Below are 19728 nucleotides of genomic sequence, written 5' to 3' on the forward strand. Positions count from 1 at the left end.
CACATGAACTAATCTGGCAAGTAGTGGTGCCACGAAGAGACGCAGCCATGGTGATGGAGGCATACCACGACGGGGCTGGACACTTCGGATGGAAGAAGCTGGAGTTCCTGCTGCGCGAGCGGTTCCACTGGGTAGGCATGAGGGGAACCATCGAGAGGTGATGCAGAGACTGTGGCCCGTGCAACCTAAGAAGGAAGGACCGTGCCAGCCAGAAGACTCCCCTGCAGTCCATCGTCACCCGGCAGCCGTTGGAACTGGTAGCCTTGGATCATGTAAAACTGACCCCAAGCAGAAGTGGCTACGTCTACGCACTAACCATCGTGGATCACTACTCCCGGTTCTTGGTTGTCGTCCCCGTCAAGGACTTAACAGCTCGAACAGCAGCGAGAGCCTTCCAGCAGCATTTCTGCCGTCCACACGGGTACCCGGACCAAGTGTTGACAGACCAGGGACCTGCCTTTGAAGCGGAGGTCTTCCAAGAATTCTGCACTCTGTATGGCTGCCGGAAGATAAGGACGACACCCTATCATCCGCAAACTAATGGACTTTGTGAGAAAATGAACCAGGTGGTAATGGATCTTCTGAAAACGTTGCCCCTGGAAGAACGCAGTCTGTGGCCTGAGAAGCTGCCCGATCTGGTGGACCTATACAACCACATCCCGGTAGGTTCCACCAACTGTACCCCGGCTTACCTAATGAGGGCGAGACCTGGTAAGTTACCTGTTGACCTGGAAATGGGAGTCCTGACACCTGAGGACACTTCACCAGAAGCAGACTGGGACACAGAGAGGCAGCAGCAGTACCGGAGAGTACAGGAGAGCGTGGAGCGAAGTCTCTGTCAGGCTAGGGAAAGACAAGAGAAAACTTACAACCAGTATGCTCCCGCTGTTCCCCTAGTACCCGGAGAGCAGGTCTTGAATAGAAAAAGACGGCTCCACAAGTTGGACGACCAGTGGGAGAAGGACCCGTACACCGTACTGCCCTCAAGCCACGACAACCCAAAGGTCTGTACCATCAGTAAAGACGGAGGGGAAACCACAACCATTGTATCCCGGGATCACCTGAAGAAGTGTCCCGAACAGCTACGGAACCCTGAAGAGGAACAAGAAGACCCTCGACCCGTAGAGGAAAGGGAAGACATGGTTAATACTGTGCTCGGAGACTTCCCTCGGTCTTGGACTCAAGTCAATGGTGCAGTTGTGGTACCCGTACTCACCTTCCTCCAACCAGCATCCCAAGCACCTACGGAGCAACAGGTAGAGCTGGAAGAACAGCCGGTCCAGGAGGCAGAAGACCCCACACCAGCAGACCAGGAGGATCAACCCTCTGCTTGCAGTGAACCTGCCATATCCCTAGTGAGCCAAAGGGCCCGTAGACCGCTGCCCAGTTTACCCTTAACAGCTCCTACACCCTGTAGTTCAGGGCCAGACAGTCAGCTCCGTAGGTCCACTAGGGCCACTAGGGGCCAGTTACCCGCACGTTGGAGGATTTGAAGTGTATAAAGTGTTTTATTTGTGGTTACCTGTTTATTGTTGCTTGTGTATAATTATGTGTTTCTAGTTATTTTTAGGAGTCCTTGGTGGACTTACCGGGAATCCTTTGTACATAGTTGGAGCGTAACCCAGGACGGACTAAAGACTGTTAAGGACTCGGGGCAGGACAGACCCCTACCTGGTTACGTCTCCCTGTTTTGGTGAAATGGACACCTTGCTTTCTTCAAAGACTGCACCCGGTTACGGACATGCCGTGACCACCTTTATGTGTTTCTTTATTGTTATTGTTATATCTTGTTATGTTTTTCTAAAATATGTTTAGTCCCGGAGTACTAAATTTCACTAGAGGGGAATGTGGCACCCCAGGGGTCTGGTTTTCCACAGTAACAGCAATGTTATGTCTGAGAGCAGGTGGGAGGTCTCTTGGTCAGGGATCCTATGCATGCCACACCTCCTGCCCAGTCCTGGGAGGGGAAGAACTTCCCCTATATAAACCTAGGGCTGAGGCAGGGTGAGTGAGTAGAGTAGAAGCAGAGAAAAGAAGCAAATATAGGAAGAAACAACAGGAGCTCTGTGGGAGCAGTGTTACAAGGGGTCAGGGGCTGGCAGCTGCAGAGCTCGCCCTGACTGAGAAGTTATCACCGGACCCGGAGTCCGAGGCTGTGGGGACTAACTCCTATCCAGCAGCAGAAACCGACCGGCAGGGGATTGCAGGTCCTCTGGCCCAGAAACCCGAAGGCCCCGAGTCACCGGCCATACGGGTGAGCACCACACGGTACACTCAGGGACGTGGGCTACTTATACCCGCCTCTAGCAAGGTAGCCAGAAGAGTATCGTTAGTTTGGGAGGCCTACAACTCCGCCTGGCCAGGGGAGATCCCATCTGCTCAAGGACTGACCAGGCCCCAATCGCTAGCCAGTACTCCGGGAGGGTCTATCTTTATCACCAGTAAAGACCCTGAACTACACAGTACCGTCTCCGAGTGGTTCCTGCTACCCCCATCATCCACGTCGGTTGCCCTGAGGCCATACCCCTCCCGTTGGGGTTTATACTATCACGCTGCACAATCCTACCACCGGCCTCAGCGGTCTGCCCTGCAGCAGCAGCTCCCTGGCTGCACTCAACGGGTGGCGTAGTCGTCCAACATCTACCGCTAAAACAGCGCCACTTAGTCTGACTCCCTGGGCACGGACCGGATCACCGCCACGAGACTACAACCCTCAACAGATCCGGCTCCGGGTAAGCTCCCGAGTGCGCAACGCAGCGCGACACAGGCCCAGGAGCGCGTCATATGCATCTCATTTGTAGGATGCACACTATTCATTTCAATATGGAGCGGAGTAGGAGGAGACTTTCATTACTGTCGCCCTTTACTTCCTCCCTGCTGATAGGAAATGCCATGCTGTTTGCTTGTGTCCTGTGATTACAGCAGCCTGCAACAGTTTTCAGCGTGCACTCCCCGGCTCAGGCATCAAGCAGTAAATGATAACATTAAAACGCTGCTATCCCTTTGTTAGTCACTTTTTTATCTTCTTCCCCTTCTACGAATGCTATAGTCCGTTATTCTAGAACTGCTCTGAAAATGGTTCTCTCTGGAGTGTTGGGATTTGGGTTTAGGGTGGGTTATGGGAATTGAAGTTCAGTTACTTTGTTCATATTTTTACTATGGAATTACTATGTCATGTATGTTATTTGAAAGATGGAATATTTGTAGTTGGAGTTTTTCAATAAAAATTATTTGATTAAAAAAAAATTATGAAATTAAAATTCCTCCCGTTCTTGAGAAAGCATAGGATTTTACTAAGAGGTAAATTGCACGTTCCTTGTTTTCCAGGCGCTTTACATTTTTGCTAGTTTTGTACGATTACACAATCCCTTTTATAGGCCAGTGCCAGTTGTACATCTCTCCCTAAACTCTTGTTCTCACTATATTTTAAGCCAGTTTTCTTATATGGTTTCTAGATGTTGTCCAGCTTTGATAAATAATTAGTATTTATACTTTTGCTTTTAGATAGACTTGAAGAATGCAGATCCGGAAAGGGTGGAGAAACAAATTGAGAAGATGTTTGACGTTCCCGCTAGTGACTGTATCCGGGTACGATGCGCTCCAGATCAAAATCATTCCTGTAGGCAAATTTAACTCCGCTGTCTGTACCTTGTCTTTTTATTTTTTTCTACAAAATGTGGCTGGAAAAGGGGCAATGTAGCGAGGAATTGACATCAATTTTTGGTGTTAAAAAAAAGCAAAAAACTTTTGTGACGCATAATTTTTGCGCAAAAATGTGCAGCTTCCTATTTTACAGCACTCTTACAACTTTTAGAAATTGGGCTTGGTAAGCCACACAGGTCTAAGAACGACGGGTGACGTTAAAAGTGGATAAAGATACACAGTGGCTCAGTGGTTAGCATTGTTGTTTTGCAGCGCTGGGATCCTGGGTTCAAATCCCACCAAGGACGACATCTGCAAGAAGTTTGTATGTTCTCCCTGTGTTTGCGTGGGTTTCCTCCGGGTTCTCCGGTTTTCTCCCACACTCCAAAGACATACTGATAGGGAATGTAGATTGTGAGCCCCGATGGGGGCAGTGATGATAATGTCTGTAAAGTGCTGTGAAATTAATGACGCCATATAAGTGAGTAAAATAAATAAAGATAGATGGAAGTGCTACATAAACATTTATCAAACATCGCGCAACACTTTGATACATTTGGCACAAATAATGGTAACACAACCACAAGCAAAACTGACCTGAGAAAGTCCCTTTATGATACATTTTTCAGAAAGAATTTGAAAGATTTAAAGCGTTAGAAATGAACAAGATTATCCAATATCACAGAAAAAGGAAAAGTCTCCAGATGTCTTTATGCCGGATGCCGGTCTGTGTCCATACCTAAAGAAGAGCTGCCAAAAGAATGGGAAAGGAATCCTTTAGTAAACATAAATATCCATTGGGGTTTTAGGTGTTAAAAAAATGATCATATGAAAGATTTTGTGATCTGCGGTTACATGATTGTAATAACAACATTAAAGCCCCATTCAGATGTACAGGTTTTATCCATGAGAAACTGAGCAGAACGATATATAGGTTTGTGGGAGAAGATTCAGTATAAATTGTAATTTATTCATTAGATTTGAGAGTCCTCGGTGGTTGATACCTTTAATGGCTAACTGAAAAGATGGTAACAAATTGCAAGCTTTCCAGACTACTCCGGCTTCTTCATCAGGCAGACCTGAGACCTGAGTAGTCTGGAAAGTTTGCAATTTGTTACCTTTTAATGGCTAACGGAAAAGATGGTATCAACCACTGAGGACTCTCAAATCTAAATACTCTTCTATCTACTGGCTAATACGGTACAAAGATAGATGTTTTTCCTGTATCAATTTATTCAGTGGAATCCTGCTGTTTGTACAGATGAGTCCAGTGGGCGGTCCTACTAGTGATTGACAGCTATCTTTGCCTGCATGGTCATACAGGGAACTGTCAATCACTTAGTAGGACCGCCCACTGGACTAGTGTACATACGGCAGGACTTTTCACTGCATAAAATGCCAGTTTTGCTGACTCTCTTCCCACAGATATGTCTATCAGTCTGATCAACTTCTCTGCTCTACAACACCCCCTACAGATCTTATACCATTTCAACATGACAGGTTCCTTTAATCACCTGCAGATGACATAAGTAGCCATGTTCTGTGTGGCTTACGGAGGGGCTTGATTGCTTGTCAGCTTCAAACAGGTTTCATTTCTTCTGATTCGTTGTAGCCGAGTTCTAAACTGTATTAAGAAATTCATTTCTCTGTTTATTTCTATTAGATGTCGGGGAAGCTTGGAACAAACGTGGAAAGTGTTCTTCAAGAAGTTGTCAGGAGGCTTCCACCGTGAGTACGGACTAATGCGGCTCTATCCATCTTCTCTTTATTAAAGGGAACCTGTCACCTTGGAAAATGCTATGTACCTGCAGGTATAGGGTTAATCTGCAGATAAATATTGTTACAATGCTGCCCGGCCGCCTTATTGATAGTGTAGGTACCGGGAGAAAATTAACTTCTTTCCTCCCTGCAGCCGCCGGCCTTCACTCATCGTTGTGCACGGAGCGGCTACAGTCTTGGATCACAGCACCTCTCGCTATATCAGGGGTGACGGCTGTAAACCCGGCCCGGATTTTGATTGACAGCTTGCTCTGCACAGATGCGCTGCAGAACCACTTAGAATCTGAGTGAAGGAGTAGTATGTTCACAGATAGAGAATATGGCTCATCCACGTGCAGTTCTGCTCCACGTCCGATTACATATTTGTGGGAGAAACCCTAGTGGCAGCCTCATATTTCTGACATGGATCCTCTAGCACTATTTGTGAAACTGCGGCTCCCAGCATAACTTGATGAGAGACCGTCAGCCTGCTGGGACCTGTAGTTTCACTACAGCAGGAGTGTCACAAGCTGCGGACCTCTGCTCACTCCAGCACTGGTCGGCATTTTCAGCACGTGAACGTACGCTATGCTTTCTGGAGACACAAGGGTGTAGATAATTTTATCAAACCCTTGACTGTAAGTTTGAACCCTAAGTGGATTATATTGTTCCCACAGTTTCAGTTTTGGACCATTTAAGGGGAATTTAAAGGGTTCTGGCCCTGATTTTCCTTAAAGGGGATCAGTATCCCTCTATGTCTTTGTATATACTTGATAAAGACCTATAACAGGTCGAAACGTTATGTGATGGCGGAATAAACTTTATCTTTTGGAATTCATCACTCTGGACTGAACGCGGTTTACTTACCTTTATCCCCTTTAACAGGATGTCTTATTTTTGTGTTTTAGTCCCAAGATTGAAAAGGGCAGCCCTCTTAAAGCCCTGCTGTTTGACTCAACGTTTGATCACTACAGAGGCGTCGTAGCAGCATCGCCCTGTGTGGAGGTGACGTGTGTAAAGGCAATAAATCGTGTCTGCCCACTCTGACAAGTGCTATGAAGTCAATGAGGTTGGCATACTGACCCCAGAGGAAGTGGCAGCCGAAAAACGAAGTTTTTTTTAATAATTTTATTAGCCTTTCCCTCTGTCTTCACCAATCAGCCCTCTGTATTGATGATCAGATCAAAGATGTAGACAGGTCATGTCTCACGCTGCATCTCCTTCCTGATTGTATCACTGAGAAGACAGAAGCTGCCCCATCCCATTCTCCAAGAAATGCAGAACCCAATGCATCTGCTGTCCGTCATCCGCTTATTGTCAGAGGACATCATTAGGGACTGCATTTTCTCATTGCTTAAGAAATTGTTGGGGGATCCTGCTAATTGCTGAATAATAAAACTGCAGCACCGCTCCATTTAAAGCAGTGTTTCCCAAACTCCAGTCCTCATGGCCCCCAACAGGTCAGGTTTTCAGGATTTCCTCAGTGTTACACATGTGATGAAAGTATCATCAAGGAATCAGGAATTCTCTCACCTGTGCAATACTATGGAAATCCTGAAGACATGACCTGTGGGGGGCCGTGAGGACTGGAGTTTGGGAAACACTGATTTTAAAGGGACTGTCAGCACAGAATGACTGTTGAAACCAAGTACAAGCGCTCCGTGGATCACGGCGTGGGCCAATCCTTTATATACACCTTCCCACCTGCTTGTTTTACCTCTGTCTCCTTCCTTCTCTGGTTCTATGAAGCCAGAGCTGTCAATCAAAGAAGAGGAGGGTGTGGATAGAGGGAAAACAAGCAGCCGGGAAGATAGATAGATAGATAGATAACATTGCAATGCAATATATTGGTAAAAGCTAAGCACATATACTAAATGAGAACAGATACTACACTTGATGTTAGCCAAAAGGCCGAGAAGCGATAACCTGAATTGGTTTTGGCCTATGACTGCACCCTGGCTTCAAGAATGCACCCATTGTAGGGATAGGGACAAAGACTCCCCTTAGGAGGACATGTTGTTCATCAATAGACATCTTAAAACCCACAACTTTACTGCTTGTTGCAGCTGCAGCCCACGCATGCATTTTTAATCTGCATGAGTCTGCCTATTTTCAAACATGCTCCCCTCCCCACCCAATGTCCCATGCACCTGCAGACAAGGGGATGGGGAGAGGATAACTAATTAGTGAACAAACAAGCGGCGGTCCACCTTCTTCCTAGTCTGCAGGCTCCCTGCAGACTGTAGCTGACTGCCGAAGCACAGCCAGATAAAGGCTAGGAGCCCATTATGACATGTGCAATGATGTTCCATTCTTCCATTCTAGCATTATTCCATTGTTCCATTGTCCCATTCTCTTGCATTATTCCATTGTTCCATTCACTCATTACATCTATTGCAAGCAATCTATCTGCCTGGGTGAAAACCAATAGGATGCTCTGATTGACAGACATAGGTAGCACTTTAAAACAACATCTCAGACCAAACTTTTTTTTATCTTTTTTTCATCCATAGATAGAAAATTAAAGAAGTCAGTGCTCTTTCAGAGGGAGCCAGCATTTCACTAAAGAAATCGCAACGGCCCCACATTTTTTTTAAATGCGTGGTACTCAGCAACACCCAACTGATGGGACAGTTGAATTAAAAGAGTAGCAGCTGATAACAAGGCCACTGATTAGGTATATGGCGTATGTGCAAAGGTGTAGCAAAGGACAAATGCATTATTGCAGCTTATCTCAGAAAGGAAGGGATAGAAAGATAGATAGATTGGATGGATGGATGGATGGATGGATGGAGGGGCATATACACCTACCCAGGATGGATGGATGAATGGAAAAGCATATACATCTACCCAGGATGGATGGCTGGAGGGGCATTTACACCTACCCAGGATGGATGGATGCAGGGGCATAAACACCTACCCAGGATGCATGGATGGACGCATGGGGCTGAAGGGGGGTCAGGCTGGACACATGGGGACATGGATGGACGCATGGGGCTGAAGGGGGGGCAGGCTGGACATGTGGGGACATGGATGGACGCATGGAGCTGAAGGGGGGGCAGGCTGGACATGTGGGGACATGGATGGATGCATGGGACTGAAGGGGGGGCAGGCTGGACATGTGGGGACCTGGATGGATGCATGGGGCTGAAGGGGGGGCAGGCTGGACACGTGGGTACCTGGATGGATGCATGGGGCTGAAGGGGGGGCAGGCTGGACACGTGGCGACCTGGATGGACGCATGAGGCTGAAGGGGGGGCAGGCTGGACACGTGGGGACCTGGATGGACGCATGGGGCTGAAGCGGGGCAGGCTGGACACGTGGCAACCTGGATGGACGCATGAGGCTGAAGGGGGGGCAGACTGGACACGTGGGACCTGGATAGACGCATGGGGCTGAAGGGGGGGCAGACTGGACACGTGGGACCTGGATGGACGCATGGGGCTGAAGGGGGGGCAGGCTGGACACGTGGGGACCTGGATGGACGCATGGAGGTGAAGGGGGGCAAGCTGGACACGTGGGGACCTGGATGGACGCATGGAGGTGAAGGGGGGCAAGCTGGACACGTGGGGACCTGGATAGATATATGGGGTGGGGTGGGATGCATATATGGGGGGGCTAGGATGGATATATATAAATCAAAACTGTTATATATATATGATATAGATATAGATATATATAGATATATGGGACAGAATGGATATATGAAGGGGGGCAGGCTGGACACATGGAGGCCAGGATGGATATATAGGAGGGGCATGGGTTGCAAAGGATGCTCACCAGAGGGATATATTCCTGAAAAGGAGTCAATCATAATCAGTGTCCCGGGATTACGGCTACAAAAATGAATTAAAGGGTTATTCCCATCTTCATAGATATTGTAAAAACCTGCACTTTTGCAATTTACTGCTTCTTGACATTTGCAGCCGTTCTTGAGATATTAAGACTTTTCTTTTGTTTACAGATCGTTGCCTAGGAGACCGACCACCGCTGCTGTCTCGATAGTAACCACTGTGCTAAAGTTGGCTGGGATTGGGAGGTAACAGCGCGCTCCAGCAAACCGGGCCCAGATTACTGATATATCCATTATTTGATGCATCTACCTTAAAAGCCTTGATTTGCTCGGTGATGGCAGAACACATGAGAACTATGCGGCTTTCCTTCTTTTCCTCGTCCACCGAATCCTTATCTTCAGACAGTGTCCGGTGTTGAGACGCCTTTTTCTTCTCCTCTTCTAACGTCTTCTGCTTCTGCTGAAACAGTTTCATCATCTTGTAGACCTCTCGGAGGAATTCGTCCACCTCGGCTTCCATGCTTTCTCCGTTCAGGTCAAGGAAAGCGCCGTCGATCCACCTGGAAGCGTGAGATTTTTCAAGACATATTTTGATAAATTTCATGTTTTTAGCTCATCTATTACTGTTTATTCTGCTTTTTTTCTCTTCTACATCTATGGCTATGGTTGTCCCATAAATAATGTTTAATCACCTATCCACAAGGTTGTTGATAAATGTCTGATCACTAGGAGTCTGACTGCTGCAGCCCCCAGCAGTTTTGAAAGCGGTGGTCCTAGATACAGCTTTGTGAATGAAGCATGTGTGCATCTATGGGAGTGATGGCTATGCATGCGCATGACTGCTCCCACAGACATGAATGGAGCACTGGCTATGCATGCGCACGATCACTCCATTCACACAGCAGACTTTGGAACCTCTGTCCTCAGGATTACTGGAGGACCCTGTGGTTAGAGCACCCCTACCGATCATACATTTATCTCCTATTTTGCAGAAGGGATTGTCCGGCCTTGGGGTACAAGTCTACAGTCTATGTAACTGCAGACTTTTAAATTCTCAAATTGCACGCACTGCGAGGATTTTCCGGTGCCGGGAACGGGCTGTTATGTGACCACAAGTATGTGATTTGCATACTTCAGACCACATTCCGACTAGACGTGTCTGGCTCCACTCAATGTGCTTGCATTGAGCAAGGCCGGATATGTCTAGTTGGGATGTGACCGTATATATGCAAATCACATACTTGCTGTCACATGCCTGTGCTCCCGATGCTGGAGAATCCTTATTACGCGCACAGTACACATGCTGTGAGGATTCACATGACTGCAGTCACATGGAGTGACTGCAGACTTGTGCCCCAAGGCCGGACAGCCCTTTAATAACACATAATCCCCTTGTAATATATGCAAGACTTTTGGCGCTTGGTTATTTCCAGGACCGAAGAACAGTGATGGGGACAGAACGATTGGTTATTAGATATACTTTGTCCCTATAAGGTTACAAGGGGCGAAGTGCTGTAGATAAAGATGATTTTTGCTGCCATAAATGATTCGTTCCCAACGAATTAGTGTTTTGCTTGTTCATCGGGTGATTACAGGCACATTTACATGGGCTGATAATTGGGAATGATCATCAGCTTGTTTAAATGCGCCATTTACTCTCCACTTCAGATCACGTCTGGTGTTAATAAATAACGGCATGCCAAGAGTTAACTCAGAATTCCCCAATGGGGTGCACATACTTTTTTTCAGTTTTTTGCCATTTGTAAATCAGTGCAAAAAGTTTCTGGTAAGGTTCGATGTTGACTTTTGAAGAATCCAGCTCAGGGTATGTTGTAAGGTCCCATTTATACAGTGCTTCTTCTTTGTTAATATAAGCCACCGCCTCCTCTGCGTCTGCTATTCGCTTCTGTACAGTCCTCACATCTGTCACTTACTGAAACCAGGCACAATAAACACAGATAAGTAAAGGGTGAACCGGACTGCCTCCGTTAAAGAAAATGAGTTAGACAGTCACAAGTTACAGTATGAGACTGACTTCTCACCGGTGAACTTTACTTCTCATTTGCAGAATACAGATTCCTATATGCTCCACTTTATAGACAGCTGATGTCAGAGGTGTAACTTTCAGGCCTTTCAGGTCTATTGGACACAAATCGTTTCAGGCCTATTGGACGCAACGCGTTTCAGGCCTACTGGACGCAATGCGTTTCAGGCCTATTGGAATCAACGCATTTCAGGCCTATTGGACGCAATGCATTTCAGGCCTATTGGACGCAATGCATTTCAGGACTATTGGACGCAATGCATTTCAGGCCTATTGGACGCAACGATTTTCAGGCCTATTGGACGCAACGATTTTTAGGCCTATTGGACGCAACGCGTTTCAGGCCTATTGGAACAACTCGTTTCAGGCCTATTGGACGCAATGCGTTTCAGGCCTATTGGACGCAACGTGTTTCAGGCCTATTGGACGCAATGCGTTTCAGGCCTATTGGATGCAACGCGTTTCAGGCCTAGTGGACGCTTTCATACGCCAGTGCTCAGGTGTGACGACTGCCTCTGACCTGCCTTTGTTTGACTGCACTTCAGGTTAAGCACTAGGGACTGCCTCTATAAAGACTGTTCTGGCTGATAATGGTGGTCAGTCGGGTTTATGTTTTTTTCATAGTTTTTTTTTGCATAGCAAAAATAATGCTGCAGTCAAGGGCGTAACTACAGTGCGTGCAGGGATTGCAGTCGCATCTGGAGCTAAGGGGGGCTCAAAAGGTCTCTTTGACTCATATGAGAAGATCACTACTATTAAAGACCTGCAATAGTTGGGGGCCCTAATGGAGATTTTGCATTGAAGCTTCAGGTTACACTATTGGCTGTAGTCTCAATATTCTTGATTCTTGCCTTTAAAAAGGGATAGAACCCCCCCAAAAGAAACAACATAAAAAAAGCCTAATGCAACTCCAAACCGGAGTTAGGGAGCATTTTATAACTACTTCCCAGGAACGCTCGTTTAAGGATAATTGTGCAGTATAAATAGGCTGCCAATCACCGACGAATGGCCAAACACTTGATCGTCGGGTGAAATGATCTTTTGTATTGCACAAAAAAATTATCGTTCACGACAACCATGATGCGTTTTGGGTAAAAAGGATCTATACAAATATGAAAAGAGTCTTAAAGTAATGAAAATAAGAAGAGGGAAAACTATAACACAGCCTGTGACTATCATACCTGCTGCATCATATCCAGCTCAGAGTACTCTGCAAATTCTTCCATCCGACGCAAAAGTTTCTCCAGTTCCAGCATAAGCGTCTCTCTTTTCCCAGCAGCTCGCCCTCTCCTTTACACTTGCCGTTTTCAATCAGCTTTTAGAAAGGAACAGTTATCAAAAAACGCTCCCAGAGCGCCCCGTTTAATTACCTGGACACTGCAGGGGGCTGCTGCTTCATTGGGGCTGGCACCCGAGACCCCATTTTCAGAAATGAGCCCACATACCTGGACATTTTCATCAAACACTGGGTTGATATTTTTTGGCCACAGTAACACTGTTGAGTTCAGGATGATATCTTCAGGTACAAATAAATGAACATCTAGAAGATAACTCATCCTCCGCTGACACTCCTAAAATTAAAAAAATGAAACTCACTCTGTATTAATGTATCTAGCATCTACAATCACAGGGGTTGCACCAATTATATTTTTTCCAAAAACTTAGGTTATAAAATTATACTGATGCTCCACAACTACAGTTCCCTCCATCAGTTTGTGTTCTTCCTGCTCTATGTGGACATGTGATTTCTGTAGCCAATCACTGGCTGTAGCAGGTTACCACCGTAGTCACTGATAGGCTGCAGCAATCACATGATCATGTTGGGGATCTCATCACTGAAACCTGGAGGGGGACTGGTAAGTATAGCTAGTATGACATGACCTATATATGGAAAAATACATATTAACCAGGACACAAGAAATATCGGAATAATCCTATATATTATGTTTTACACTAATTATACCCAGGGACGTAAGTACAGCAATTCGGGACTTTAGCTCTACCAGGCTTTTATTCTTCGCCTGCTCCACAAGCGCAATCTCCTCTATTACATCTTCATTAGTTTCAGGAGTCTTTAACGCTTGTTCCTTGATTTTCTCAAATTCCATGAAGATCCTAAGCGAAGCAAAGATTATTACATACAGGTGCATCTCACTAAATTAGAATATCATCAAAAAGTTACTTTATTTCAGTTTTCAGTACAAAAATTGAAACTCCTATATTAAATAGAGTCATTACACACAGAGGGATCTATTTCAAGTGTTTATTTCTTTTAATGTTGATGATTATGGCTTACAGCCGATGAAAACACAACAGTCATTATCTCAGTAAATTAGAATACTTTATAACAACAGATTGAAAAATGTTTTTAAAATCTGAAATGTTGGCCTACTGAAATGTCTGTTCAGTAAATGCACTCAATACTTGGTCTGGGATCCTTTTGCATCAATTACTGCATCAATGCGGCAATGTGGCATGGAGGCGATCAGCCTGTGGCCCTGCTGAGGTGTTATGGAAGCCCAGGTTGCTTTGATAGCAGCCTTCAGCTCGTCTGCATTGTTGGGTCTGATGTCTCTCATCTTCCTCTTGACAATACCCTATAGATTCTCTATAATAGATTCTCTATGGGGATTAGGTCAGGCGAGTTTTCTGCCAATCAAGCACAGTGATACTGTTGTGTGTAAACCAGGTATTGGTACTTTTGGCAGTGTGGACAGGGGCCAAGTCCTGCTGGAGAATGACGTTTCCATCTCCAAAAAGCTTGTCAGCAGAGGGAAGCATGAAGTGCTGTAAAATGTCCTGGTAGACGGCTGCGCTGACTTTGGTCTTGATAAAACACAGTGGACCTACACCAGCAGATGACATGGCTCCCCAAACCATCACTGATTGTGGAAACTTCACACAAGACCTCAAGCAGCTTGGATTGTGGCCTCTCCACTCTTCCTCCAGACTCTGGGACCTTGATTTCCAAATGAAAATTGGAACTCTGGGACCTTGTGGAGTGTGTCAATGACTGCCTTCTGGACATCTGTCAAGTCAGCAGTCTTCCCAATGATTGTGGAGCCTACTGAAACAGACTAAGGGACCTTTTTAAAAGCTTAGGAAGCCTTTGCAGGTGTATTTGTTAATTATTTTAATTTACTGAGATAATGACTTTTGTGTTTCCATTGGCTGTAAGCCATAATCAACAACATTAACAGAAATAAACACTTGAAATATATCACTCTGTTTGTAATGACTCTATATAATATATGAATTTAAATTTTTGTACTGAAGAAATGAAAAAAATTAACTTTTTGATGATATTCTAATTTAGTGAGATGCACCTGTATATTATATACTGGAATGTGATGATATTTTATGGTATCATAAGTAAAGTAATGTGAGATTCTTAACTTTTACTGTAGCATCAGCATCTATAACTCACTGTATGAAATCATAGCAGAAGTAGCACTTGACCTTGACCCCAAGGGCCCCTGAACGGCACATGGCAGGTAGAGGCCCATTACAGATTATTTTTTTCTATTGTGAAACCTCCTTGAATCCAGGATTTTACTCACTCTTCATTCTCCAATCTGTGATTTGTCACCAGTCTATCTAGTAATATATTTGCAAAACTTTTTGCTTTGTCAGCCAGGCCTTGCTTTAAGTCATCGCAGTCGAGGTGTACCATGGTGAAGTAAGCGCGGGTGGGCAGTCCCATGATATCTCTGGCCAGGGTGTGAAATTCTTCTATAAACTGGAATACAAATATAAATCAGTCTCGTTTACCCTTGAGATTTCTGATTTGACCCTCAATTATTATCGGACACGTTGCACCCCTCGCTCTGTAGGACTTAGGACAGTATTGATTCTAATGGGAATGGTAAGAAAATGATTCCTGCAACTTAGTCCTCGTTGCTGCGTCCACCCGACTACAGCTGTGATCAGCTTATTGTCAAGGGACCCTTCAAACGAACCGAAGAGGGTCCCCGTAAAGTGAACCTGTCAGGTCCTTCAGGCATGCCAAATTCCTGCATTGACATTCACGGTATATATCTGGCAAAAATGTTTCTACCTTAAAAGACTAAACTTTTTATGTGCCGGCTGTCATATGCAAATTGGGCATGTGAAATTAAGTATTATACACCTGTCTTGGGTATCCGAGCTCTGCTTCCTTCACTTCGGTCTGCTGCCCCGTGCTGTGCTCCACGTCAGGTTTTACAGGTTGTCCTGTGTAGCTCAGTGACATAATCTCCTAAATCCTATTTATGGACCATTAGGACACACACCTGGGTCTTAGGATTGAGTTTTTAGACTTTTGTTTGGTGTGCTCCACCTTCTGCGTTAACTTTCTTCCATTCCTACTGGGTTACGCTACATCCATCCTGCAGCTCCCAAGATTCCTGAGTGCCAATTCCTTGCTGCTCATGTGCCTTCCTGCTTGCCACACCAACACCCGGGGTCCGTGTGCCCACCCAGACCCGAGGCTTAGAAGATCCACCTCGCCAGGTGAGACTAAGATGCCATGATTTGGGTGTGATCACAGCATCTGAGGTCAGATTTGTTTGTGGGAAGTGACGTCCCGCTGGACTAGTCCTAGATAACTTGCATATGATGAACGGCGCATAAGCAGTCGATTTTTACTAGAAACATCAAAGCCAGTGTTGCTGTGCAGGGATGAGTCAATTTAATGACGGTTCGAGATAATATGCAAGAAGGTCCAATATGTAAAAAAAAAAAAAACACATTATGATCACACATACAGTACAGACCAAAAGTTTGGACACACCTTCTCATTTAAAGATTTTTCTGTATTTTCATGACTATGAAAATTGTACATTCACATTGAAGGCATCAAAACTATGAATTACCACATGTGGAATTATATACTTAACAAAAAAAGTGTGAAACAACTGAAAATATGTCTTATATTCTAGGTTCTTCAAAGTAGCCACCTTTTGCTTTGATGACTGCTTTGCACACAGTTTCTACTTTCTCCGTGGCTGAACCATCCACCAGCCAGCTGAAGCTTTCAACTATCAAATAATATAACAGAATTTATAGTTGTATCTAGACTCATCTTAATAACGGGCGGAGAAAACTTTCAAAGAGGATTATACAGCTGATCGGACATGGATTTTTGAAAGCGAGTTCTCTGGCTTCATCAGGTCTAAGAGATCAATTTGATAATCTACATTTATATGGTGAAATCTAGAGACAGATCCTCTTTGCAGTGCTTGTTAGACCAATGATATATAGTATTTCTGCATGATAATGTCTGATAGATGAGGATCACACCTCTGGGAACCCCTAACACTGAGTTCAATGGCTTTTGGAAAGGTATCAGGATCAAAGCGTCCACAGGAATATCACGCTGCAAGCGCCGGCAGGAGATTTCTGATTGTGATTGTTCCATCCATTTAATACTAGATTCACGTCCAGCTTCCCATATGTTCCATCGCTTTAATACTTACGATTCACGTCCAGCTTACTGTATGTACCATTCTTTTAATTATTCGCGGCCAGCTTACCATATGTACCATCCCTTTAATGACTCACGTCCAGCTTACCCTATGTACCATCCCTGTAATGACTCATGTCCAGCTTACCGTATGTACCATGCCTTTAATGATTCGCAGCCAGCTTACCGTATGTACCATCCCTTTAAAGACTCACGTCCTGCTTACTGTATGTATCATCCCTATAATGATTCACGTCCAGCTTACCGTATGTACCATCCCTTTAATGACTCACATCCTGCTTACTGTATGTACCATCCCTATAATGATTCACGTCCAGCTTACAGTATGTACCATCCCTTTAATGACTCACGTCAAGCTTACCGTATGTACCATCCCTTTAATGATTCACGTCCAGCTTACCATATGTACCATCCCTTTAATGATTCACGTCCAGCTTACCGTATGTACCATCCCTTTAATTATTCACGTCCAGCTTACCGTATGTATCATCCTTTTAATGATTCACGTCCCGCTTACCGTAGGTTTGGAAATGCCTGAATGGCTGGTGTAGATTGTGGCTGACGGCCTCCTTCAGCTTCAGCGCGGCAGAATCAAAGATGTAATCAGGGAGTTTGGCCTCGATGATCTGAACCGTGTTACTACCAGAAAGCCACGGCTGCACCGTCTGAATATTCTGGACAAAGAAGAACGTTCTATAAAGTGACATGAATACTGCAGAAGTCTCTAATATAAACCCCCTGAACATCCACCTATTTTGATATAAATAAATCAAAAACTCCATACAAAGCTCCATATCCTCAGCATAGACATGAAATAAAAGCTGCCATGCTGTGTATCCTCAGTGGCCACTAAAGGGAGCTTAAAGGGCATCTGTCACCCCAAAAATTCAGATTTAACCACTTATACATTTAAAGCGCACCTGTCAGCAGGATTGAGCTCAGTAAAACACATACATTGTTAGGTGGGTGCCACTACACTGATTAAAATGATAACTTAGTTGATTAAATCCGTCCTGTGGTTCTTGTGTAACATTTACTTTCAGTTTGGAGATAATGATACGCTCGTGCTCCGGGGCGGCCTGTGGGGGGCGCTCTATCTGGTGCTCTGCTTACATATTCATCTGTATGCTCTTATGACAGCTCACTGTGCCTTCACTGACCTGCCTCCTCTTTTACATAATGCATCTAGTAGTGCGGGGCTAGGTAAAATAGGAGGCAGGTCAGTGGACGATCAGTGAGCTGTCATAAGAGCATACACATGAATATGTAAGCAGAGCACCAGATAGAGTGCCCCCACACGCCGCCCCGGAGCATAAGCATATCATTATTTCCAAACTGAAAGTAAAGATTACACAAGAACCACAGGACGAATTTCATCAACTAAGGTATCATTTTACTCTGTGTAATGTCGCCCTCCTGACAGTGTATGTGGTTTACTGAGCACACTCCTGCTGACAGGTGCACTTTAATAGGGGACTGGAGTGGAGAGCCATCCCTTCATTGGGGCCCACCGGAGGATTCTCCATTTCTCCTGTTGGCCAGTCCGAGCCTGTAAAAGTGTTTATGCTACCCAACTCTTCTACTTATAATTCTCATATATTTTTGCAATGTGTATTACAAAGTCAATATACTCGTTGTCCTATCCCTGCATGGGGGCCCACCGGAGGATACTGCTGCGGACGCTCATATACTAGGTGACAGCCAATAGGAATTGTAAATCAGCCAGTACTATATTTTTTTTTTGCTGTGATATTCCAAAATGGTGGCAGCAAATTTCCAATTTTTTTTACTGCAGTTTTTACCTGTGAGCCACACATGTACCTACTATAAAAAGTAAGTTGTCAGCATTGAAAAAAAAATCCTGATACCTGAAGGGTCTTGGAGATCCGAGTTAATATAAATAGTACAACTTCTTCTACGTCCTGGAAGCTTGGATAGAAATCCATTTTCTCGTCATCAAATGTAAGTTGCATTTTGGAGATTGGTAAAAATTGCCCGTCTATCAGATCAAATAAACGGACAAAAGTTTCTACAGTTTTCTGCAGAAGGTCTCTCACCTGTGGGGGGAGAAATCAGCAAGTATATATTAGTGTTTATAAGGAGAAAAAATACATGACTACGAGAGTGGTGCAGAAAACAGGGAGACGGACTGGGCCATAAGAGAAGAAAGCTGAGTGACAACATTTATTGTGGGTGGGAAATCCTTAATCCCTTCAGGACCGGATCATTTTTTGTTTTGCATTTTTTCCTTTCCGTCTTCAAAAAGCCATACATTTTTCATTTTTCCATTGATATAGCTGCAAGAGGCTATGTAATGTGCTGTAGCTTAAACCCTTCCCAACATATGACATATTGTTATGCCATGTTCCTGTAGATGTGCAAAATTTGGACCTGGGCCCCCACCAGCATGTTGGTCAGATGTATGGGCCCTTATAGCATTCTAGATCCGATAATGATGCGCGTGTTCGCCCTTGCCTTGGATGTTTCCTGTAATAATCTCCCCCATCGTAGCTCTAGCCCCATCCTATAATAATGTCTCTCATTCTAGGCCCCTTCCTGGTATAATGATCCCCTTCCTGCGCCCCTTCCTGTTATAATATCCCCTATCCTGGGCCTCTTCCTGTTATAATATCCACCTTCTGTGTATAATACCCCCCATCCTGAGCCCCTTTCAGCAATAACGTCCCAATCCTGGGCTCCTTCCTGGTATAATGTCCTTGGTCCAGGGCCTCTTACTGTAATAATGTCCCCCATCCTGGCCCCTTCCTGTAACAATGTCCCCTATCCTAGTATAATATCCCACATCCTATAACAATGTCTTCCATCCTGGTATCCTGTCCCCCATCCTAGGCCCCATTCTGGTATAATGACCTCCATCATTGTGCCCTTCCTGGTGTAATGTCCTTCATCCTGGCCCATGTCATGGTATAATGATCCCCATTCTGGTATAATGCTCCCTATCCTGGGCTGCTTCCTTGTACAATGCCCCCCATCCTGAACCCCTGCCTTGTATAATGCTCCCCATCC

General features: G+C 45.0%; 1 pseudogene; it reads right to left on the minus strand.

Annotated features, from left to right (window-relative positions):
* Positions 1–7209: 7209 nt before the first annotated feature.
* Positions 7210–7323, minus strand: LOC141213224 (U2 spliceosomal RNA; annotated as a pseudogene).
* Positions 7324–19728: the final 12405 nt, after the last annotated feature.

The sequence above is a fragment of the Phyllobates terribilis genome, unplaced genomic scaffold (genome assembly GCF_046119375.1).
Source record: "Phyllobates terribilis strain yellow unplaced genomic scaffold, ASM4611937v1 Scaffold_187__1_contigs__length_3656778, whole genome shotgun sequence".
NCBI classification, from domain to species: Eukaryota; Metazoa; Chordata; class Amphibia; order Anura; family Dendrobatidae; genus Phyllobates; species Phyllobates terribilis.